The following is a 25,103-nucleotide window of genomic DNA, read 5'->3' as shown; positions in this document are numbered from 1 at the left end:
GGAACACCCCTTGTTACCCTGCCCAGGCCATTGGCAGGCAGGACAGAATCCAGAGAGGATGCTCTCACCTCTCCAGGGCAGGCCAGCCAAATGGGCAAAGGGCTGTTGGCAAGTGAGAACCCCAGCTCCACTGGGCCTTCACCATGTCAGGTGTCTGCCACTTACAAATGTGTTCCCTCCAGATTCAGCCAAGAGTGACTATCATGTGGTGACCCTGCTTGTCCTAAAGAGCAGTATGACTGTATCCAAACATGTCAGGCAGGGAGAGGAATTAAAGAATGTGATCAATTTCCAGGGCTTCAAGCCACTGCAGCAAATCCGGGCCTAGGGATGACTGAAAATTTACTGACTTCGCAATGAAAATGCAAAAAAAAAAAAAAAAAAACACCAAAACAAACAAAAAAGGCTCAAGATGAAGATACAGTTAATTTTTACTAAACACCTCAGTGTCTTGGTGGCTCATCTCTGAATGGTTGAGAACCTTGTGAACAAGATTCAGAGGGTCAGATGCCATTCTCAGCATCAGTTTCATTCTCTCCGGTTGCAGAGAGCACTCCTAGGCTGCACACTTGGCCAGCCTCCTTCACTGCTTCCTTGGATCTGGACCTTATTTCTGCCTTTGGTCCTAGAGGATTAGGTCAGGAAAGCCAATCATATTCCCTTTGTCTTGCAGATTCCTATCAGTGGGAATCTGAATCTGGACTTGAGGCCACACTTGCAGTCCTTTCTGGTAGAGAGGGAAGGGAGGACATCTTTACACATTTATGCTCTGCTTTTAGGGAAATGCAGGGAATGGCAAAGAGATTTTCTGATATCCACTTTTTCCTAATTGATTTTGCTGCTGCTGCTGCTAAGTCGCTTCAGTCGTGTCTGACTCTATGCAGCTCCAGAAACAGCAGCCCACCAGGCTCCTCCATCCCTGGGAGTCTCCAGGCAAGAACACTGGAGTGGGCTGCCATTTCCTTCTCCAATGCATGAAGCTGAAAATAATCCTTAATCCAAAGTGGTATGTTTTGGGATGACATATTCTGCTACCCTTCACATGGTGCACAGTCTCCATTCTATGGTGGAGACCTTCTCCTACCTCTTAAGTTTCTCTCAGTGCAAGGTCACTATAGTGACAAGTTTTTGGAACAATTATTTTCAAGACAAAAGGGCTATAGAACATAGGTCTAAGTATAAGTAATATGACTGTATACATTAACTGGCTACAATACAGTAAATTCTTAATAAATATTTGAATGAGAATAAGGGAAAAAGAAAAAAAATGCATGCAGACCCTAAATAGGCCTTCAGTCACGTGCAAAGAGAAAAAAACACACTCTAGTGTTTGAGAACAGGCTCACTTGGTGAGCCCGTGGTATTTCTGTCCAGATACGGGGTCCTGCCCCTCCTTTCCCAAATGCTTTTCTCCCTCCTTCAGGGAGAAAGCAGAGACGATATTAGCAGATTTCTTTCCCCTGCATTCTCTTGTAAACTGTGCTTTCTTATCACTTTATCAGTTAGAATGTTTTGACTCCAAGATAATAGCAAATCTCAAGTAGCCCAAATTAAACAATGAGAATTTTCCTATCTTATATTCATATTAATTTTAATAAGAAGCTGGAGTTAGGATGTTCTAGGGTTGATTAACAGAGCAGCTCATCAGCATCATTAAGGACCCAAACTCTTTCCATCTTAAATAAGGAAACAGCATCCAGACCCTCCAGCCAGTGCCCTTTTATGTCTCCTTGGTTGGGATTGCTCCAACTGTCTACACTTAAACCAGTCACTAGTAAGAGGATTGGGGGCGTGATTGGCTTGGATGTGGCTCAGGCTCTGAGTTGCTGTAGGATAAGAAATTGGGGCTCTTTCAGTAAGAAAGAATGGGAAATGGCTACTGACACCTTTCCCCACCACCAAACATTGAAGGCATTCATTGCTACAGAGGAGAGAATAACAGAACAGAAAAAAAAATGCTCTTATTTTTTGGTTCTCAAGTCTTCAAAGCCTAGGCTGGTTATATACAAAATATTTAGAAGAATGAGATACACAATAGCAAAAGCTTCCTAGAGCCTAAGACTAGGTAATGATCACACAGGTAATGGTGATGAAGCCAAGGGAATTTAGACATGCAGTACCCCAGGCTCCTCACTTTACCTGTGCTTCCTCCTGCCCTCTACCTCAGCCCAGGCAGAATGTAAGCAGGAAGGACCACAGGGTACAGGAGAGAATTAGAGGTTCAGAAACATGGAAACAGAGTGGTCCATAGTTCCACTGGGAAGGAGATCCCTTCCATCCCAATAAGCAACCGAAACCACAGTAACATGCGCCATTTGAGTGTGTGACCCTGATGAAGCATGGCGACTGGAATAAAAAAGGAACTCAAGATCAAAAGGTGTACAAGGCATGTCAGTTCAGTCGCGTCTGACTCTTTGTAACCCCATGGACTGCAGCACGCCAGGCTTCCCTGTCCATCACCAACTCCCAGAGCCTACTCAAACTCATGTCCACTGAGTCGGTGATGCCATCCAACCATCTCATTCTCTTTCGTTCCCTTCTCCTCCTGCCTTCAATCTTTCCCAGCATCAGGGTCTTTTCCAATGAGTCAGTTCTTTGTATCAGGTGGCCAAAGTATTGGAGTTTCAGCTTCAGCATCAGTCCTTCCAATGAATATTCAGGACTGATTTCCTTTAGGATGGACTGGTTGGATCTCCTTGTAGTCCAAGGGACTCTCAAGAGTCTTCTCCAACACCACAGTTCAAAAGCATCAATTCTTCAGCACTCAGCTTTCTTTATAGTCCACCTCTCACATCCATATATGACTACTGGAAAAATCATAGCTTTGACTAGACAGATCTTTTTTGGCAAAGTAATGTCTCTGCGTTTGCTGTCTAGGTTTGTCATAACTTTTCTTCCAAGGGGTAAGCGTCTTTTAATTTCATGGCTGCAGTCACCACCTGCAGAGATTTTGGAGCCCCAAAATATAAAGTCTGTCACTGTTTCCATGGTTTCCCCATCTATTTGCCATGAAGTGATGGGACTGTATGCCATGATCTTACTTTTTTGGATGTTATGCTTTAAGCCAACTTTCTCCTCTTTCATCAATAGGCTCTTTAGTTCTTCTTCACTTTCTGCCGTAACGGTGTTATCATCTGCATATCTGAGGTTATTGATATTTCACCTGGCAATCTTGATTCCATTTTGTGCTTCATCCAGACCAGCATTTCTCATGATGTACTCTGCATATAAGTTTAATAAACAGGGTGACAATATATAGTCTTGTAACACTATGGAAAAAGGAGATCCAACCAGTCCATTCTGAAGGAGATCAGCCCTGGGATTTCTTTGGAAGGAATGATGCTAAAGCTGAAACTCCAGTACTTTGGCCACCTCATCCGAAGAGTTGACTCATTGGAAAAGACTCTGATGCTGGGAGGGATTGGGGGCAGGAGGAGAAGGGGACAACAGAGGATGAGATGGCTGGATGGCATCACTGACTCGACGGACGTGAGTCTGAGTGAACTCCGGGAGTTGGTGATGGACAGGGAGGCCTGGCGTGCTGCGATTCATGGGGTCGCAAAGAGTCGGACACGACTGAGCGACTGATCTGATCTGATATACTACACCCCTTTTGCCCCAGTAACACAAACTGAATTCATTTACCAAAAAACTAGAGAGTGTTCCGTCCCTTGAACATATATGTTGATAGATGGAGATGTCCACCTATTTCAGGTACATTTTCTGCTGAGTTTCACTGCCATTCTCCAACTAATTTTGAAAATAAGTTTTTTACTAGCCTAAGGTTCCCTTATTGCCAAATTCAGACTGAAATTGAAGAAAGTAGGGAAAACCACTAGACCATTCAGCTATGACCTAAATCAAATCCCTTATGACTATAGAGTGGAAGTGAGAAATAGATTTAAGGGACTAGATCTGATAGAGTGCCTGATGAACTATGGACTGAGGTTTGTGACATTGTACAGGAGACAGGGATCAAGACCATCCCTGGAAAAGAAATGCAAAAAAGCAAAATGGCTGTCTGAGGAGACCTTACAAATAGCTGTGAAAAGAAGAGAAGTGAAAAGCAAAGGGGAAAAGGAAAGATATACCCATTCTAATGCAGAGTTGCAAAGAATAGCAAGGAGAGAAAAGAAAGCCTCCCTCAGCTATCAATGTAAAGAAATAGAGGAAAACAATAGAATGGGAAAGACGAGAGATCTCTTCAAGAAAATTAGAGATACCAAGGGAACATTTCATGCAAAGATGGGCTCAATAAAGGACAGAAATTGTAGGGACCTAACAAGCAGAAGATATTAAGAAGAGGTGGCAAGAATACACAGAAGAACTATACAAAAAAGATCTTCACGACCAAGATAAACACGATGGTGTGGTCCCTCACCTAGAGCCAGACATCCTGGAATGTGAAGTCAAATGGGCCTTAGAAAGCATCACTATGAACAAAGCTAGTGGAGGTGATGGAACTCCAGTTGAGCTATTTCAAATCCTGAAAGATGATGCTGTGAAAGTGCTGCACTCAATATACCAGCAAATTTGGAAAACTCAGCAGTGACCACAGGACTGGAAAAGGCCAGTTTTCATTCCAATCCCAAATAAAAGCAATGCCAAAGAAGCTCAAACTACCACACAATTGCACTCATCTCACACACTAGTAAAGTAAAGCTAAAAATTCTCCAAGCCAGGCTTCAGCAATACGTGAACTGTGAACTTCCAGATGTTCAAGCTGGTTTTAGAAAAGGCAGAAGAACCAGAGATCAAATTGCCAACATCCTCTGGATCATCGAAAAAGCAAGAGAGTTCCAGAAAAACATCTATTTCTGCTTTATTGACTATGCCAAAGCCTTTGACTGTGTGGATCACAAGAAACTGTGGAAAATTCTGTGGGGAATACCAGAGCAGCTGACCTGCCTCTTGAGAAATCTGTAAGCAGGTCAGGAAGCAACAGTTACAACTGGACATGGAACAACAGACTGGTTCCAAATAGGAAAAGAAGCATGTCAAGGCTGTATATTGTCACCCTGCTTATTTAACTTCTATGCAGAGTATATCATTAGAAACACTGGGCTGGAAGAAACACAAACTGGAATCAAGATTGCTGGGAGAAATATCAATCACCTCAGATATGCAGATGATACCACCCTTATGGCAGAAAGTGAAGAAAAACTAAACAGCCTCTTGATGAGAGTGAAAGAGTTGGCTTAAAGCTCAACATTCAGAAAACGAAGATCATGGCATCTGGTCCCATCACTTCATGGGAAATAGATGAGGAAACAGTGGAAACAGTGTCAGACTTTATTTTTCTGGGCTCCAAAATCACTGCAGATGGTGATTGTAGCCACGAAATTAAAAGACGCCTACTCCTCGGAAGGAAAGCTATGACCAACCTAGACAGCATATTAAAAAGAAGAGACATTACTTTGTCAACAAAGGTTCGTCTAGTCAAGGCTATGGTTTTTTCAGTGGTCATGTATAGATGTGAGAGTTGGACTATAAAGAAAGCTGAGCGACAAAGAATTGATGTTTTTGAACTGTGGTGTTGGAGAAGACTCTTGAGACTCCTATGGACAGCAAGGAGATCCAACCAGTCCATCCTAAAGGAAATCAACCCTGAATATTCATTGGAAGGACTGATCCTGAAGCTGAAACTCCAATACTTTGGCCACCTGATGCAAAGAACTGACTCATTTGAAAAGACCCTGATGCTGGGAAAGATTGAGGGCAGGAGGAGAAGGGGACAACAGAGGATAGGATGGTTGGATGGCATCATCGATTTGATGGACATGGGTTTGGGTGGACTCCGGGAGTTGGTGGTGGACAGGGAGGCCTGGCGTGCTGCGGTTCATGGGGTTGCAAAGAGTCAAACACAACTGAGCTACTGAACTGAACTGAAGGTTCCCAGACTTAAGAAGAAGTAAAGCCAGCATACCTCTCTAAAACTGTCTGACAATCCAGTCTAAAGTAGTTTCCTCCTCTAAGTACTCTTGCATCGAAACTTGTTCATTCCAATATATCCCCCATGCATTTTTGAATGATAAATTCATCTGCTTGCTTAAGTATTTATTTTCTGTCTCCTCTACTATGGAGTTAATTCAACAAGGGGAGCTTTTGTCACCAACTAGCAGAGTGCCTAACACATAGTAGCTGTCAATAAATATTTATTAATTAAACAAATAAAGACTTAACTACAAGAGCTGTGCTTGTGGTCACTATGTTGCATCACATTATAGACAGCAAATTTGGTCTTCCAAACAATTCTTTGTGATTAAGATCATTAAAAATCCCAGTTCACTGGGGAGAAAGGTAAGGCTTGGATGGGTCGAGTCTATCACTCATCTGCATCATGTCAATAATGACAGTGTCAGACCTTAAATTAACTCAGACCACTGGACTCATGGTGGTATGTTTTACCCATTGCATTGGAGGTGAGCACCTCCTACCTCTAACAGCAAGCACCTAAGACCCAAGAGGTGCAGTTTCACCTGAAACAACCCAGCCAGGGAAGAAGTGAGCATGTTTCTGTTCACATTCCAGTTGGTTGCATTGCCATGAATTTCCAAACAAGCTGCAGTGCCCTTCTCTAGCATTTCCAGAATGCTCACATAGCTTGTGATGTCAAGATACGTGTTCTACAATCAGAACCTCAGGTGGTCAATAGCCCAGGAGGCACACAGTCATTCTGTCCTATACACGTTCTATCCTGTACCTCCTGCAGGAGAAAACTCTTAAGTTCCAGGCTAGATGACTACTCTTTGGAGTATGTGGAAAAGACCACAACAAACTTCTCAAGCTAATAAAAGTCAAAGTTGAAGAGAAAGAACATAATGTGAACTCCTGCTGTTCTTGAATTAATTAGAAAAGTGTTTTTCTTTCTTAAAAAAATAGAACATCTTGTTCTGTGCAGTTACTAAAAAGTTTTTGTTTTCATTTAAAAGATTAAGTATAGCCATGTACATGCTCTTACAACACTTTTTTCAAAAGAGCACACTGTCCCTTCAAACTTGGAGAGACTCTATTTCATATTTACAGACTGGCCCAAGGTTCCGTGTCTTCTTTGTATTATTATTCTTAATAATTCTTCATGTTATCATTGTCTGGAAAGACACATTCCAAGATCAGTGCTTAGGGTTCTTCAGTTTTTTATTTGGCTTCTTCCCAAAATGACTTAAGATTTAGAACTTTTATAGTCTTCATTTAGAGATCAACTATCCTACCACTAGGATCTGTAAAGTGAAATCTCATGCTACATAAATTGCTTGCAATAACCGCCCTAACCCCAATTTTTATAGCATCAGAACTACAAATTTTAATTTTTAAAGAAGAAATTGCTAATCTTTCCAAAATTTAAAAATAAAGCTATAGCAACCAAAGTTTTAAAAAATCTTAAACTGTTACAATTTCAAGAACTATTCCATGGTCTGAAATTGATTTTTTTAAAGCCAGAAACCACATGATTGATTATGTGTTGTCATAACAAAAAAAAAGTGATGAATCGATTTTACCTTGTTAAAAAAGCAACAGAAGACAAACACTCCTTCCTCTTCCTTTCATAGAGAACCATATGTTTTAAAAGGAAGAAGTAAACACTGTGAGTGTTATGTAAAGGCATAGAGTACCGTGAGACCATGAAGAACTTTTGCAAAACTGGTCTATATGTCCATGCATCAAGAATGCATCAAGTGGTCTACAGAATTGTCAGAAAAATAACAGGTACAATTCTAGTCAGTTAAATCCTCAGTTAGGGAGGCAATCCTGAACTTGGAAAAATACTCAAGGAAGGTAACAGAGTAACTGGGAGCAAACCAAAAGGAAATGAAAGCTATAGAGATGAAGAGCAAAGTCTCTAGAGCACAGCCATGCAAAAGACATAGGGATGGCAGCATAGAACATCAGAAATAGTAGCTCAAAGATAAGCAAGTCAAAGAAGGTTACTGTGGAATGTAGGAGCAGATTTAAAAGCCAAGTGGCATTGCTTTGGTCTTCCCTGGTGGCGCAGCAATAGAGAATCCACCTGCTGTGCCTGAAGTGCAGGAGCTGCAGCTTCGATCCCTGTGTGGGGGAGATCCCCTGGAAGAGAAAATGGCAACCCGCTGCAGTATTCTTGCCTGGAGAAGCCCACAGACAGAGGAATCTTGAAGGCTACAGTACATACAGTCGCACAGAGTCAGACATGACTGAAGCGACTTAGCACAGCACAGCATTGCTCCAGCAGACAGGGAACAAACTGAAGAACTGGACATTCTAAACACATTTTGAAGAAAGCAGAGCCATCAGAGTCGTAGACTTACGCCTTCTCATGGTGAAGGAGGTGACTGAAATGACAAATCAGTTCAGACAAAAAACCAGAAAGTAGACACTACCGAAAGGCATTCAACTACTGATCGTAGAGATCAGTTACCAGCACCTTTCCCTAAAATCTCAAATATGTTCCTGAAGGTCTAAATGTCCCTCCCAATTCATGGTTTCAGGAACACTTTGAACTGACATTTCTCTGGGTTATAAGAAAAATAAACAAGTCAACCTTGCTGCTTCCACCAACTTAAAAAATTTGCATGGAATTACCATAATAAGTTATGAGTTTATTTTAAAATGATTATTTCTGACAGGTTCCCCAGTCTAAACTGAGTATCTGTGACATAAAGAAGCCTCTTCCTTTTTTTTTCCTTCTTTAATTTATTTATTTTAATTGGAGGCTAATTACAATATTGTAATGGTTTTTGCCATACATTGACATGAATCAGCCATGGGTGTACATGTGTCCCCCATCCTGAAACCCCCTCCGACTTCCCTCCCCACCCCATCCCTCAGGCTTGTCCCAGTGCACCGGCTTTGAATGCCCTGTTTCATGCGTCGAACTTAGTGTTTCAGTGCTATTCTCTCAAATCATCCCACCATTGCCTTCTCCCAAAGAGTCCAACAGTCTGTTGTTTATATCTGTGTCTCTTTTGCTGTCTTGCATGTACAGTCATTGGTACCATCTTTCTAAATTCCATGAAAGTGAAACTGAAGTCACTTAGTCGTGTCCAACTCTTCGCAATCCCGTGGACTACAGGCTACTAGGCTCCTCCATCCATGGGATTCTCCAGGCAAGAACACTGGAGTGGGTTGCCATTTCCTTCTCCAGGGGACCTTCCCAACCCAGGGATCGAACCTGGGTCTCCCGCATTGCAGGCAGACGCTTTAACCTCTGAGCCACCATATATATGCATTAATATACAGTTCTCTTGCCTGGAAAATCCCATAGACAGAGGAGCCTGGTAGGCTATAGTCCACAGGGTCACAAAGCGTCGGACATGACTGAACAATTTCACTTTCATGCTATATTGGTGTTTTTCTTTCTGACTTACTTCATTCTGTATAATAGGCTCCAGTTCCACCCACCTCATTAGAACTGATTCAAATGCATTCTTTTTAATAGCTGAGTAATACTCCATTGTGTTTATGTACCACAGCTTTCTTATCCATTCATCTGCTGATGGACAGCTAGGTTGAAGAAGCCTCTACCTTTAAGAAGAGATTTGTTCATACCATGTTTTTGAAAACATTTAATCAATGGACACATTTTAACCTCAAACAAGATTAAGAGAAAAAAAATCAGTTTTCACTTCTAGGAGATAAACAAAGGAATCATATTTCTTTCTCATGGTGAATTTAAGATGGATATAACTCACTTCCTTGATATAATAAAGCCATACATTATGGTCCTCTAGTTTTATCCTCTGGTATCTAGACACTTCAATACCATCAGTATAACTAATAAAACCAACATTTTTCTAATCATATTAAAAGTGTCATACTATTGTTGACATTTTAGAAAAGATTTCCAAAGAAAAAAGAAGAAAAATCACCTATACTTGTACTTCTCTGAGATCTTCATCCTAATATTTAGATCTTATTGTTTATTTTTCCAGAATTTTTACAAACAGGAAAACTTTGGTAATTCCATTCAAATTACATTTTTAAGGTTTGTTTAACTTGGCTTATTGATATCACTCTGTGAAGGTTCAATGTCATGATTATTCTTATATGGTTTGTTAATAAAGGTTCTTCTGCCATGTTTCATTCATTATTGTTATTTCATGTTTATGAGGTAGTTATCAATCAAATCAATAGTGTGTTTATAATACATATATACTGATGATTCATTGACAGCAGCAGATGGAGAATTCAGTTCAGTCTCTCAGTCGTGTCCGACTCTTTGCAACCCCATGAATCGCAGCACGCCAGACCTCCCTGACCATCACCATCTCCTTGAGTTCACTCAAACTAACATCCATTGGGTCAGTGATGAAATCCAGCCATCTCATCCTCTGTCGTCCCCTTCTCCTCCTGCCCCCAATCTCTCCCAGCATCAGAGTCTTTTCCAATGAGTCAACTTTTCACATGACGTGGACAAAGTACTGGAGTTTCAGCTTTAGCATCATTCCTTCCAAAGATATCCCAGGGCTGATCTCCTTTAGAATGGACTGTTTGAATCTCCTTGCAGTCCAAGGGACTCTCAAGAGTCTTCTCCAAAACCACAGTTCAAAAGCATCAATTCTTTGGCTCTCAGCTTTCTTCACAGTCCAACTGTCGCATCCATACATGACTACTGGAAAAACCATAGCCTTGACTAGATGGACCTTTGTTGGCAAAGTAATGTCTCTGCTTTTGAATATGCTATCTAGGTTGGTCAGAACTTTCCTTCCAAGGAGTAAGCGTCTTTTAATTTCATGGCTGCAGTCACCATCTGCAGTGATTTTGGAACCCAAAAAAATAAAGTCTGACACTGTTTCCCCATCTATTTCCCATGAAGTGATGGGACCAGATGCCATGATCTTAGTCTTCTGAATGGTGAGCTTTAAGCCAACATTTTCACTCTCCTCTTTCACTTTCATCAAGAGGCTTTTTAGTTCCTCTTCACTTTCTGCCATAAGGGTGGTGTCATCTGCATATCTGAGGTGATTGATATTTCTCCCGGCAATCTTGATTCCAGCTTGTGTTTCTTCCAGCCCCCCGTTTCTCATGATGTACTCTGCATAGAAGTTAAATAAGCAGGGTGACAATATACAGCCTTGATGTACTTCTTTTCCTATTTGGAACCAGTCTGTTCCATGTCCAGTTCTGACTGTTGCTTCCTGACCTGCATATAGGTTTCTCAAGAGGCAGGTCAGGTGGTCTGGTATGCCCATCTCTTTCAGAATTTTCCACAGTTTCTTGTGATCCACACAGTCAAAGGCTTTGGCATAGTTGATAAAGCAGAAATAGATGTTTTTCTGGAACTCTCTTGCTTTTTCCATGATCCAGCGGATGTTGGCAATTTGATCTCTGGTTCCTCTGCCTTTTCTAAAACCAGATTGAACATCTGGAAGTTCACAGTTCATGCATTGCTGAAGCCTGGCTTGGAGAATTTTGAGCATTACTTTACTAGCGTGTGAGATGAGTGCAATTGTGCGGTAGTTTGGCATTGCCTTTCTTTGGGATTGGAGTGAAAACTGACCTTTTCCAGTCCTGTGGTCACTGCTGAGTTTTCCAAATTTGCTGGCATATTGAGTGCAGCACTTTCACAGCACCATCTTTCAGGATTTGAAATAGCTCAACTGGAATTCTGTCACCTCCACTAGCTTTGTTCGTAGTGATGCTTTCTAAGGCCCATTTGACTTCACATTCCAGGATGTCTGGCTCTAGGAGAGTGATCATGCCATCGTGATTATCTTGGTCGTGAAGCTCTTTTTTGTACAGTTCTGTGTATTCTTGCCACCTCCTCTTAATATCTTCTGCTTCTATTAGGTCCATATCATTTCTGTCCTTTATTGAGCCCATCTTTGCATGAAATGTTCCCATGGTATCTCTAACTTTCTTGAAGAGATCTCTAGTCTTTCCCATTCTGTTGTTCTCCTCTATTTCTTTGCATTGATCGCTGAGGAAGGCTTTCTTATCTCTTCTTGCTATTCTTTGGAACTCTGCATTCAGATGCTTATATCTTTCCTTTTCTCCTTTGCTTTTCACTTCTCTTCTTTTCACAGCTATTTGTAAGGCCTCCCCAGACAGCCATTTTGCTTTTCTGCATTTCTTTTCCATGGGGATGGTCTTGATCCCTGTCTCCTGTACAATGTCACAAACCTCATTCCATAGTTCATCAGGCACTCTATCTATCAGATCTAGTCCCTTACATCTATTTCTCACTTCCACTGTATAAGCATAAGGAATTTGGTTTAAGTCATACCTGAATGGTCTAGTGGTTTTCCCTACTTTCTTCAATTTAAGTCTGAATTTGGCAATAAGGAGCTCATGATCTGAGCCACAGTCAGCTTCCAGTCTTGTTTTTGCTGACTGAATAGAGCCTCTCCATCTTTGGCTGCAAAGAATACAATCAAGATGAGAATCCTTATTCCAACTCCTTGACTATTTGGCTATGTGACTGGGCCAAGTCATTTCTCATACCAGCACCATCCCATCATGCTGAATCTTACTTCCTTCATTTATAAATTAAACTGGTCAAATTAAGTTGTCTAAGTAACTTTTAGTTCTGTTAGTTTAAAATTCACTGGGCCAAGTAACAGAGAGATGGAGCTGTTAAGAATGACTCTGGGCAAGCCCATGATCACAACAGGGGACAATGGAGAAATCATGCTTAGCACTAAGGTTTATCCTGTGAAGAGTTAGAGAAGGGAAAAAAAGTTCTCTGTTCAATATTGTTCTGGCCAAAATTATCAATAAGTAAATAAGCAAGCATACACTGTAAAGTACTAAATAAACAATAAAACATAATCAGATATAATTTTAGAGAGTGAAAAATATGTAAATACCATAAAGCAGGACACAGGGAAAGAAAATAATAATTTGATGATGATTTAATTGTCAACCTACAGCACCTGAGAGAACAAACTATCAGATTTAAGTTTAGGAAAGTGTATGGATATTTGATAAATATTTAAAATTAATAGCTCTAATGTAAAGTTTAATAGAATTTTTAAAGTATTCAATTCATAGAGTAAAAAAACAAACTAGAAACTACTTATGAAAAATCATAATGAGAAAAAATAGAGCATGCAGAAAATAGGTAGTGAAGAGAGCACAATTAAAACAATGAATGAGGGCTTCTTCAGTGGTAGAGAATCTGCCTGCCGATGCAGGAGACACAGGTTCAGTCTCTGCTCAGGAAGATCCTACATGCCATGGAGCAACTAAGCCTGTGTGCCACAACTATTGAGCTTGTGCCTTAGAGCCTGGGAACCGCAGCTTTTGAGCCCACACACCAGAACTGCTGAAGCCCACATGCCCTAGAGCCCGTGCTCCACAACAAAAGAGCCACCACAATGAGGAGCCCATGCACTGCAATGAAGAGGACCCCTGCTCACTGAAACTAGAGAAAAACCCACATGTGGGAACAAAGACCCAGCACAGCCCAAAATAAGTCAATAAATAAAATTATCTTTAAAAAAAAAAAAAAAACTGAATACAAACGTAGATCAATAGTCAGTGGCTTTGAAGTCTCTTAGGACATCAGTTCAGGGCAAACGCCAAATTAAACTTCAGACATATTAAAATGAAACACAATATTTCTAATCTAGAAAAATATAGGTATTTATCAAATATATAAAAGGAAAATGACTTTCTAAACAAATTCAATTTATAGAATCACAAAAGAAAATATCTAGACTTAACAAGCATAAAAAAACCTTGTAGATTATGTACATCAAAATTAAAAGGCTGAAAATTCTACTTCTAGTAAAAATGAAGTAACAGGGACCAGATTTCCCCTTTCACCCTAAACAATTAGAAAATTGGAACCAGCATATGAAACAACAGCTTTCAGACATTGAACAACAGGCAATGGAGGACTGTGATTTCTGAGATAACAAACAAGGCGAACCCTACAATCATAAGCTTACTGCCTGTAAGCAATTTCTAAGCTACAGTACAGGGAAGAGGAATAAAATCTCACAGAGTGTGGTGGTTCCATTCATTTGAGGAAATGTACATCAGACTTAAATTTCAGTGATCAATAACACAAAATTCATTATGTTTGCTACCCAATTAAAAATTTCCAAGTCTGCAAATAAGCATATAATCCATAAGCAGGAGAAAAATCAATTCAAAGAAACAGACCCCAAAGTGACAGATAACAGAATAGCTAACGAAGAGAATAAAATAGGTATAATAAATGTTGTCCATATGTTCAAGAAGGAAGATGAACACTTGAACATATGGAAGAAAGGAAGATGTATTTTTTAAAAAAAGGAACTAGTATTAATAGTGAATTAAACACAGTAGAAAAATCACTTATGTCAATTTCAAATTCTTTACCAAATGAAGATATCTTTTTAAAATCAAGATTAAATACTTAGACAAAGACTGTTGAGGGAATTCATAAGAAATAAGATTTTTTGACATTTGAAATTCAATCAATATAGTTCACCATAAAAAGGAAAATTACAATGCAGAAAAGACAAAATTTAACACCCATTCATAATATTTTTTAAAAACTCTCATAAAATGAGGGATTCCCCCATCTTTTCTCAAACAACCAGATATCTCAAAGAACTATTGATTTCTTTGATTTTCTCTATTTTCTATTTTACTCATTTTTTTCTCTGCTCTTTATGATTTTCTTTCTTCTGCTCACTTGAGACTTTATTTGATTTTATTTACCTAGTCAGGTAGAAGCTGAGTAAGTTATTTAAGACCTCTTTATTTCTAAAAAAAATCATTTAGTGCTATAAATTTCTAAATATGCTTCAGCACCATCCTACACACTTTGATACACAGTGCTTTCAATTTTTCATCTCCCTTTGGATTTTTGTCCCATGAGTTATTTAGAAGTATGTTATATTGTCTTCATATACATGGGAATTTTCCAGATTTCCATTATCAGTTTCTAGTTTAATTATCCTGCAGTTAAAGAACATATTTTGTTCAATTTTAATCCTATTAAATGTATTAGCACTTATTTAGTATCCCAGAATAAGGGATACTAACTTGGTAAGTGTTCTATATGCCCTAGGGAAAAGAAAATGTGGATCTTGCTATTGTTGGATGGAGCACTCTATAATTATCAGTTAGGAGAAGATGATAAAGAATGTTAAGACCTGGAGTCTTATTGATTTCTATTTACTTGTTCTATCAAGTATTAATAAAGTATGTGCATCTCAAATTACAATTATAATACATATGTTTAGACTGTTATGTCCTCTTGATGAAACAACCCCTTATCATTATGAAATTATCTTTATCCCTGGTAATATTCTTTGCTCTGGAGTGTACTTTATCTGATATTAACTTAGCCACTCTAGCTTTCTTTCCATTGGTGTAGAATAGTATATCCTTTTATCTTTTTCAGTTTTAACCTCCTAATGACTTTATACTTAAAGTAGGTTTCTTGAAAAAACAATGCATAATTCTTATTTTTTAATCTAGTCTATTTCTGTCTTTTAAGCGGGATATTTAGGCCATTTAAATTTGATGTGATATTTTTAGACAGTAGATATTTTTCTGTTTGTACCATCTGTTCTTTGTTCTCTTTTTCCATCACTCCAGGATCACCATCTTTCATTATCCCATGTCTAATACCCTTAAAAACCACTGTTTTATATGTTTGCTTCTTTTTTTTTGTTTGCTCATTTCAGATAGAAGAGTGAATCTAGTCTCTGTCACTCTATGCTGTCTAGAAGTGGAAGTCCCCGGCATCCACTTAATATGCAAAAATTCTTATTATAAAAATCTGGAGAAAAGGTCAATGCCTATTAACAGGTGCAAAGATAAATTGTAGTATGGCCATATAATCAGTGATAAAAGAACAAACTTCTGATATATACAAAAATATAGACGAAAGAACCATACTAACTGAAAGAAACTAGATACACAAACTCCTTACTAAAGGATTCTATTTATACAAAAAAGGAAAAACTAAAATGACAAAGCAGAGAAGAGGTTGTCAGGTATTAAGGGCAGAGGGAATGGATTGGCTGCAATGGGACACAAGAAAACTTTGAGGATGAGGAAAATGTTTTATATCTTGATCGCATGAAAGTGAAAGTCGCTCAGTCGTGTCTGACTCTTTGTGACCCTGTGGACTATATAGTTCATGGAATTCTCCAGGCCAGAATACTGGAGTGGGTAGCCTTTGCCTTCTCCAGGGGATCTTCCTAATTCAGGAATTGAACCGGGGTCTCCTGCATTGCAGGAAAATTCTTTACCAGCTGAGAGCTACCAGGGAAGCCTCTTGTTGCATGGTGGTTATATAATAATACATTTGTCAAAACTCATTAAATTGCACACTTAAAATTACTGAATATTACTTTAGGTAAATTATATTTCAATAAAGCTAATGTTTTAAAGGTCAACAAACATGGTGCCAGAGAAGGAGATTTTTCCATAAATACAACAGGAAAAAATTTTAGTATATAAAAGGTCACATCAGTCCATAAGAAAAACACTAACATACTATAGAAAAGAGGGCTACATAAATAAACAACTCATGGGAGAAGAGGATATAAAACACTTAACACTAGTGAGGGAGAAAAAACCAAACATTATCAGACCTTCTGGTGGGAATATGATGTGGCACAATCTCTTGGAAAGACACTTGGGTGTCTGGAAAAGTCTTAAGTTATTTCAACTCTTTGAACTAACACATACATACATACAAATCACTTGGAAGGAAATATTCAGAGATATAAACATACACTTGTAAAAATGAATGTTTATAGTACAATTTGTTATTAGAGCCAAAACTAGCATGAAAAACTTTATATTTAATGTGAGAAAAATATTATTACATTCAATTCAGCTCAGCCGCTCAGTCATGTCTGACTCTGCAACCCCATGAACCACACCACACCAGGCCTCCCTGTCCATCACCAACTCCCAGAGTTCACCCAAACCCATGTCCATCGAGTCGGTGATGCCATCCAACCATCTTATCCTCTGTCATCCCCTTCTCCTCCTGCCCTCAATCTTTCCCAGCATCAAGGTCTTTTCCAATGAGTCAGCTCTCCACATCAGGTGACCAAAGTACTGGAGTTTCAGCTTCAACATCAGTCCTTCCAATGAACACCCAGGACTGATCTCCTTTAGGATGGACTGGTTGGATCTCCTCACAGTCCAAGGGACTCTCAAGAGTCTTCTCCAACACCACAGTTCAAAAGCATCAATTCTTCAGCACTCAGCTTTCTTTATAGTGCAACTCTCACATCCATACATAACTACTGGAAAAATAATAGCTTTGACTAGATAGACCTTGTTGACAAAGTAATGTCTCTGCTTTTTAATATGCTGTCTAGGTTGGTCATAACTTTTCTTCCAAGGAGCAAGCGTCTTCCAATTTCATGGCTGCAATCACCATCTGCAGTGATTTTGGAGCCCCCAAAAATAAAGTCAGCCACTGTTTCCCCATCTATTTGCCATAAAGTGATGGTACCGGATGCCATGATCTTAGTTTTCTGAATCTTGAGCTTTAAGCCAACTTTTTCACTCTCCACTTTCACTTTCATCAAGAGGCTCTTTAGTTCTTCACTTTCTGCCATAAGGGTGGGGTCATCTGCATATCTGAGGTTATTGATATTTCTCCCGGCAATTTTGATTCCAGCTTGTGCTTCTTCCAGTCCAGCGTTTCTCATGATGTACTCTGCATGTAAGTTAAATAAGTAGGGTGACAATATACAGCCTTGACATACTCCTTTTCCTGTTTGGAACCAGTCCCTGTCCAGGTCTAACTGTTGCTTCCTGACCTGCATTAATACCTTATATTTTGTCTTTTTAATGGTACTTTTAGAGTCATCAAAAATTATATTTTCAAAGAACTGCAATGAATTGACAATGGTCTTGATATAACAGTAAGTGAATAGTAAATAGGATACAAAGGTGTTTAATTTCATTTTTATTATTTGTAATGAAATAAGCATTGTGTGTGCGTGTGTGTATTTGAAAGTCTATAAGGAAATACACCAAAAAGTTAGCAGTGTTATTTTCAGGTTGTACAATTATAGGTTATTTTTTTCTTTCTTTTTATATCCTTTTCTGAGTTTTCACATTTTCTACATTGATACTGCATTTCTTAAAAAAGCAAAATAAGATAAATGTATATATAAACATTTAAGTATTGTTAATCTCAAGTTAGAGAAAATAAGTCTGAGTTTGTTTTAAGCAAATAGGTGAGAACATGTTCCCACTACCCTCAAAGGAATAAGCAGCTCTCTTTTTAAGGCATATCAATTTCTTACAAACCACTATCATTACTGAACAGATTGCAAGTTCCATGTTCTTTCAAAAAAAACTTTTTTTATCTTTCACTAACATTTGCTGATTCACAGTATATGTTAGACATCAGGGATCTAGTATCTGCAAGCCAAAATTTCTTCCCTCAAGGGCTCCACAATCTTCCGAGGAAGGATAGTTTATAGCGTTCCAAATGGAAAGTTGACTGGGGTATTAGTAGACTACAGCTACCCTGAGACTAAATATTAGTAGTAAGAAAGAAAAAGAATGCATCCATTTCTTATTCACTGGTTCATTCAAGAAATATTTATTGAATACTTACTAGTTTCAAGCACTGTTTAATTTCCCAGTTTACTAGTAGTTAACAAAACAGATGTAATTTCTGTCCTGATAGTGATTAGGCAGTTAACAAATAGAGGAAATATGTGATACAATTTGTACTGAAGAAGAAACAAGCTAAATTCAATGAAAGAGAGTAATGAAAAGAAGGGTGAAAAAAAAACAAAAAAAAACAGAGGAAGGCATCAGGGAAGGCTTCTCGGGGATGGTGGCATCTGAGCTGAAACTAAGGATGGAAATGAACCAGCCAGGCAAAGACAGACGAAGGCCATCAGGCAAGCCTGAGCTTAGGGTCTCTGTGGTACTGAAACACCAAGGTAGCTACCGACAGTCGGCTATAGGAGATCGTGCAGGGTTTTATATTCTCAATACTCACGAGTAGACTGAAATCTGGGCCTCGTATTTATGTTTTTCTCATCTTTGAAAGGTATTCCGGCAAGCTTGAATTTCAAGGGGCATGCTTAGAAATATTACATGCACAAGATGCTATGAGGACTTGAGCCAGTTTAGACACTCCTTTCTCACTCTATACAGAACAGGAGCAACACAGAACAGAATTGTTGTGAAGGAAACTGAAGGCGAAAGATGCCATGTTCACAGAAAGTATTACTGTTCTGAAAAAAAAAAAAAAGGAAACAACAACAATCAGTTGAGACAGAGGAGAGGGTTCTTTTGTATTAGAGATATAAATTTATTAGCATTCAATAACATCCAACTAGAGCTATCAAAAATAGCACTTCAGCATTGATTCAGAACAGTAGGGTGCACTATCAGCATAATTAAAATGAAAGAATCTAAGCTATTTCCCCATCTTGCTTCCTTATTATTGTCTAATTGTTCAGAATGTCTGTCTGTTATGGAGACAAAGCAATTAAGCCCAGCAAGTCGCAACAATGGGGATCATAAAGAGGGGGCCTGCTTCATTAGCAACTTGGATATCAGCATAGAAAACATTAAAGAAAGAAACATAATTGTAATTGGAAATAATTGGATGGCACAGATCATTTAGCTGGGGAAGATATGCTATCTGCATTTGCAGGCTTTTTTTTCATTTTGTGGGTCTTTTTTCACCTGGGTTCTTTAAATTGAGTTTCATAAACATCACAGTATCCCAGTTGAGGTACCAAGTGGCTCAGTGAGCACAAAATTCTTTTCCAGATAGTAACAAATATCCCCTGGAAATCCAAAAGAATTGTACTTTGGTGTTGATTGTCAACTGGCCCAGGAAGAAGAGAGGAAGGGGTCAATGCTTCTGTGAAACACAAATCATCAGAATAAAAACTGCTGTGTCTTTCCTGCCCCACTTCACATAAATTCAGGGTTATCTTCCAAAACCCAGTCTACTCTCAGAACACAAATTTTTTAAATAGTAATCATCCTTAATACATTTATAATGCAAAAGATTATGTTATAAACAGAAAGAACCACAGATATTTTCAGACTGGGATTGACTATAATTTCCAAAGCCCCATCATTTAAAAGCTGAGGCTCAGAAAGACTGACATGCCTCAAGTAAAAGCAGGTAGAACAATCAGAAGTGGAAAACACAGGCTCTTTGATAATAACATAATGATAATCATAGTTACTATACATTGTATTAATACTGTGTGTTAGACATTATGTCACATGTTTCACATATATTGTATCATTTTAACACCATGAGGTACAGAAGTCATTAATTTTATGGATATGGAGACTGTATAACCTTTCTGAGCACCAATCTGCTCTACTGTGAATTAAAACTAAGATTTGAATGTAGTTGTGTCTGATTAAAAAGCCCATGCATGTAACTGCTAAACAATCTCATCTCTCTATTTCATGGGAAAATACATTAAATAATGTGTCCTGTTTTTCCTGTCGCCAAGCTAGAAGGAGAAAAGAGTGGCACAGGTGGGAAAAGTAGTCAATTACTTAGAGCAAGGATCAGCCAACCACAGTCCACCATCTGTTTTTTTTGTTTTGTTTTTGTTTTTGTAGATCACAAGCTAAGGATGGTTTTTTATCTTTTAATGGATGAAAAGATCAAAAGAATACTTTGTGACACATAAAAATTATATAAACTCAGATTTAGTGCCTGTAAGTTTGTTTGAGCACAGCCACCATCATTTATTTATGTATTGTCTATTGTTGATAAAATATAATTGTCAAAGCTGAGGAATTGACAGAGCCTGCATAGCCCACAAAACCAAAAATGTTTACTGTCCGGCCCTGTACAGAAAAGCTTTGCCAACCGCTGCTTTAGACCACACTTAGTTCACTTCAGAAATAAGAATGCGGGGACTTCCCTGGTGGTCCAGGAGCTAAGATCCCATACGTCCAAGGGAGGGGGCCTAGTTTGATGCCTAGTCACGGGAGCTAGATCCCACATCTTGCAACCAAGACCTGGAGCAGCCAAATAAATAATTTTTAAAAAAGAAATAAGAATATGAAGAAATATTCATATGATCAAAGTTCCATACTTCCAGGGAGAGGAGAAAAGAAGAGAGGACTAAGTAGTAAGAGGAGGAGAGAGAGAAAAATGGCATGGCATGCTTAAATTCAACAGTTGAATACCATTTCTCTACATGGGTGGTATGTGTCTCTCAAAAAAAGGGTAGAACCATTTGGTGTGCTTACTGAACTGCTTGGTCCTCTATGCTGTCAAAAGAAACACTCTTAAACAAAAAAAATGCCATTCAAAATCTTAGTGGTAGCTAACAGATGGTGGCTCTTAGGCTGTTAATTGGCTGCAGTCCATGGGGTCGCTAAGAGTCGGACATGACTGAGCGACTTCACTTTCACTTTTCACTTTCATGCATTGGAGAAGGAAGTGGCAACCTACTCCAGTGTTCTTGCCTGGAGAATCCCAGGGACGGGGGAGCCTGGTGGGCTACCGTCTATGGGCTCGCACAGAGTCGGACACGACTGAAGCGACTTAGCAGCAGCAGCAGCAGGCTGTTAATTTTCTCTTTCAATCAGACTTGACCAACAAAGTGAGTCAGGTAATATAGCAAAGGCCCTCCTCTCTTTATACCAAAGAAACGCAAGGGAAAAACCATAATAATGTTGGGCCTTGAACCCTATTATGTTCTGCCTGGAAACCACATAAATTCAGCTCCCTGTGAATGTGTGGGGGAAAGATGAATTTAGCAGATGTGAAAGTGATTTGTTCACCATTGGTCTAATCAATTACCCAATTGCTAAACTCACAGATCCTTCCCTAAATACAAGTCAACACAATGATTCACTTGATTAAGAAAAATGAGCTAACCCTTCCATCCACCAGAATCTTTCAGCAAATGAGCTTGGATCAGTTTCATTTCACATTGAATATTTAAGAATTGCCTTGACTTCCCATACAGACTATCTATGGGAAAATTACGATGATCTATCCCAGGGACGGCGGGGTCTGGTGAGCTGCCCTCTATGGGGTTGCACATAGTCGGACACGACTGAAGCGGCTTAGCAGCAGCAGCAGCTGACACTTGGGTTCCAATCTGTAATAACAGCTGCATTAATTTCACTGAAGGCTACTTTGTAACTCCTTTGAATCCAGACATCTTGTCTTGTTCTGGTAAAAACCTTCTCTGAAATTGTTTGCAGAGACTTCGAAAATTTAATGTTCATAAATTCAGTAACATGAGCTGAGAGCAAGAAAGAGAAAACTATTTCCATTGTATGGCTATATCCATGGGCATTCCACTGAACACACTCACCTTCCACATCTAGGATAGGAGACATGAACGTGCTGTTCACACATTCAGTCCTCATTCTCATCCTCATCTTAAAATGCAAACATCTTATCATGTTGAGTGTGATTCTAGTGTTTAAAGGTACATGCTCTTCAAACCAAATGGCATGCAGATACTTGAACTGATACTCTCCTGGAGAAACAGTGTTTAATTGCCTGTACCACGAATCAGTGCAGAAACAGTGACAAGTGCCAGTACTGGAGGTAACACAAGCTATACTGGACTTCTTGAGTGATAGCAGATCTATCTGCACATCTGATAATGTGTCAAAGTAGTTTTCAAAGAAAATTTTGACTTAAATGCAATTTTTGCTTTATGTGCTTATCTGGTTTCTAACTCTCATATAAAATGTAACTTCACTGCAGGTGTCTTAACCCTTGGAAAAACTACAGATTCATTGTGCAGTCAATTAAACAAAGTCAATCTCATTTAGGGGTGGGGATGGGAAACTTTATTCTACCTGTTTCAAAAAAGAACAATTCCTCCTAGAATGGCAATTCCCATAGCTTGTAAGATCTTAGTTCCCTGATCAGGGATTGAACCTGGGCCCTAGGCAGTGAAAGCGCTCAGTCCAAACCACTGGACCACCAAGGAATTCCCAAGACATTCTTTGTTGATAAGTGCTACTTCAAAACAGGGGTCTGCAATTTTTAAAGTTTGGCAAATATTGCCTATTATATCCTCTTAAAAGTCGCAATGCACATTAGCATTGCTATGGACTGAATTGTCTCCCCACAAATTCATATCTCAAAGCCCTAACCCCAAACATTATGTATTTGGAGACAGGGCCTTACATGATTTGGTTTTGATGAGGTCATCAGAATGGAGCCTTAGTAATGGGATTAGTGTCTTTATATGAAGAGACAGACACCAGGGAGCCTACTGTCTATCCATCTGTCCATCATGTGAGGACACAGCAAGAAGGTGGTGATCTGCAACCCAGGAAAAGAGCTCTCACTAGAAACCAACCCTCCTGGCTCCCTGATCTTGCACTTGTAGCCTCCAGAACTGTGATAAGATAAATGTCTATTATTTAAGCCACTCAGTCTATGGTATTTTGTTATGGCAGCCTGAGCAGACAAAGAAAAACATGCTGAGAAAATCCTTCAGCAAAGAAATCAATTGATCTTTATTAGAACCAGCATTTTCCACATGCAGTTGGGAGGTCTCAGCAATTTTTTGCCATACCTTCATTCCTCAGTGCTCCCCAACAGCAAAGAATGCTAATATGATTATTCTGATTTTAGGTAGAGATTGGTCCCTGATTAGTAGAGAGCAGTGTCACTGTTTACTAAAGTCAGAGATATAACCACAAATGACTAAGGCCTGATTCCTAGGACAGGGCTTCTCAAGCATGAACATGCATACGGATCGCACGGAGATCTTGTTTGAATGTAGATTCTGATTGAGTAGGTCTTGTATGGGGTCCCAGATTCTGTATTTCTTACAAACTTTTAGGTAATCCTGATGCTGCCGGTCTATGAACCATACGTTGGAGAATATGGTGCTAAAAACAATCTCAACCATCTTGCTTCCTGTATTTTTGTCTCTTCTTCACCTGATATGCCAGGTATTTCTATCTCCAGAAGCCAGCTAACAAGAAGATTAGGAGGAGGGAGAGAGCCTTGAGCCTGAACTAACTGCTCCAACTAAGCTGTACAAGACAGCTCCCACGGGAGTACCAGGCATTAGCTCAAGTGGGAGTACTTTTGACTCCCATTTTTTTTTTTGCCCCTGCTATGTGAAAGTGAAAATGAAGTCACTTAGTCGTGTCCAATTCTTTGCGACCCCATGGACTGCAGTCTACCAGGCTCCTCGGTCCATGGGATTTTCCAGGCAAGAATACTGGAGTGGGTTGCCATTTCCTTCTCCAGGGGATCTTTCCTACCCAGGGATCAAACCCGGGTCTCCCTCATTGTAGACAGACACTTTACCATCTGAGCTACCAGGAAAGCTCCTGGTATGTGAGGTCCCTGCTATAATCCCACAGTGAAAGTGGTGATCAACAAAACAAGAATCATGCCTTCTTGTGTCCCTCAGCCATAATATCATCTTAACACAAGCCACATTCCACCTGTGCCCTTTGTGCAATGCTTGCTTAAAGATGGATCACTATTTACATGGGGCATCTCTTAGCAGAGGAATATGGTACTGGAAGGCTTCCCAGGTGGCTCAGTGGTAAAGAATCCACCTGCCAATGCAGAAGACCTGGGTTCTATCCCTGGGTCAGGAAGATCCCCTGGAGAAGGAAATGGCAACCCACTCCAGTATTCTTGCCTAGGAAGTCCCATGGACAAAGGAGCCTGGTGGGCTACAGTCAGTGGGGTAGCACAGAGTCAGACACGACTGAGTAACTAAACAACAACATGGTACCGGAAACAGACTTTTTGATGCTTGGAACTCTGTTTCTCCACTATTTTGTGTCATAGGTACCTATGTATATATGTACCTAAGCTGCTGCTGCTAAGTCGCTTCAGTTGTGTCTGACTCTGTGCAACCCCATAGACGGCAGCCCACCAGGCTCCCCCGTCCCTGGGATTCTCCAGGCAAGAACACTGGAGTGGGTTGCCATTTCCTTCTCCAATGCATGTGAAAAGCGAAAGTGAAGTCGCTCAGTCGTGTCTGACTCTTCGAGACCCCATGGACTGCAGCCTACCAGGCTCTTCCATCCATGGGATTTTCCAGGCAAGAATACTGGAGTGGGGTGCCATGGCCAGTACCTAAGCTAGTACAGCTGAAAGTTGGTTTTTCAGCTGATTGAGGATTAGACTGACAAAATTTCCTCTCAGATTTCACCTGGCTCTTTTTCTCTCTACATGTAGCAACTCAGATCCCACA

This window comes from Bos mutus, chromosome 7, assembly GCF_027580195.1.
Source record: "Bos mutus isolate GX-2022 chromosome 7, NWIPB_WYAK_1.1, whole genome shotgun sequence".
NCBI lineage: Eukaryota > Metazoa > Chordata > Mammalia > Artiodactyla > Bovidae > Bos > Bos mutus.
Note: the sequence above shows the minus strand (reverse complement) of the source record.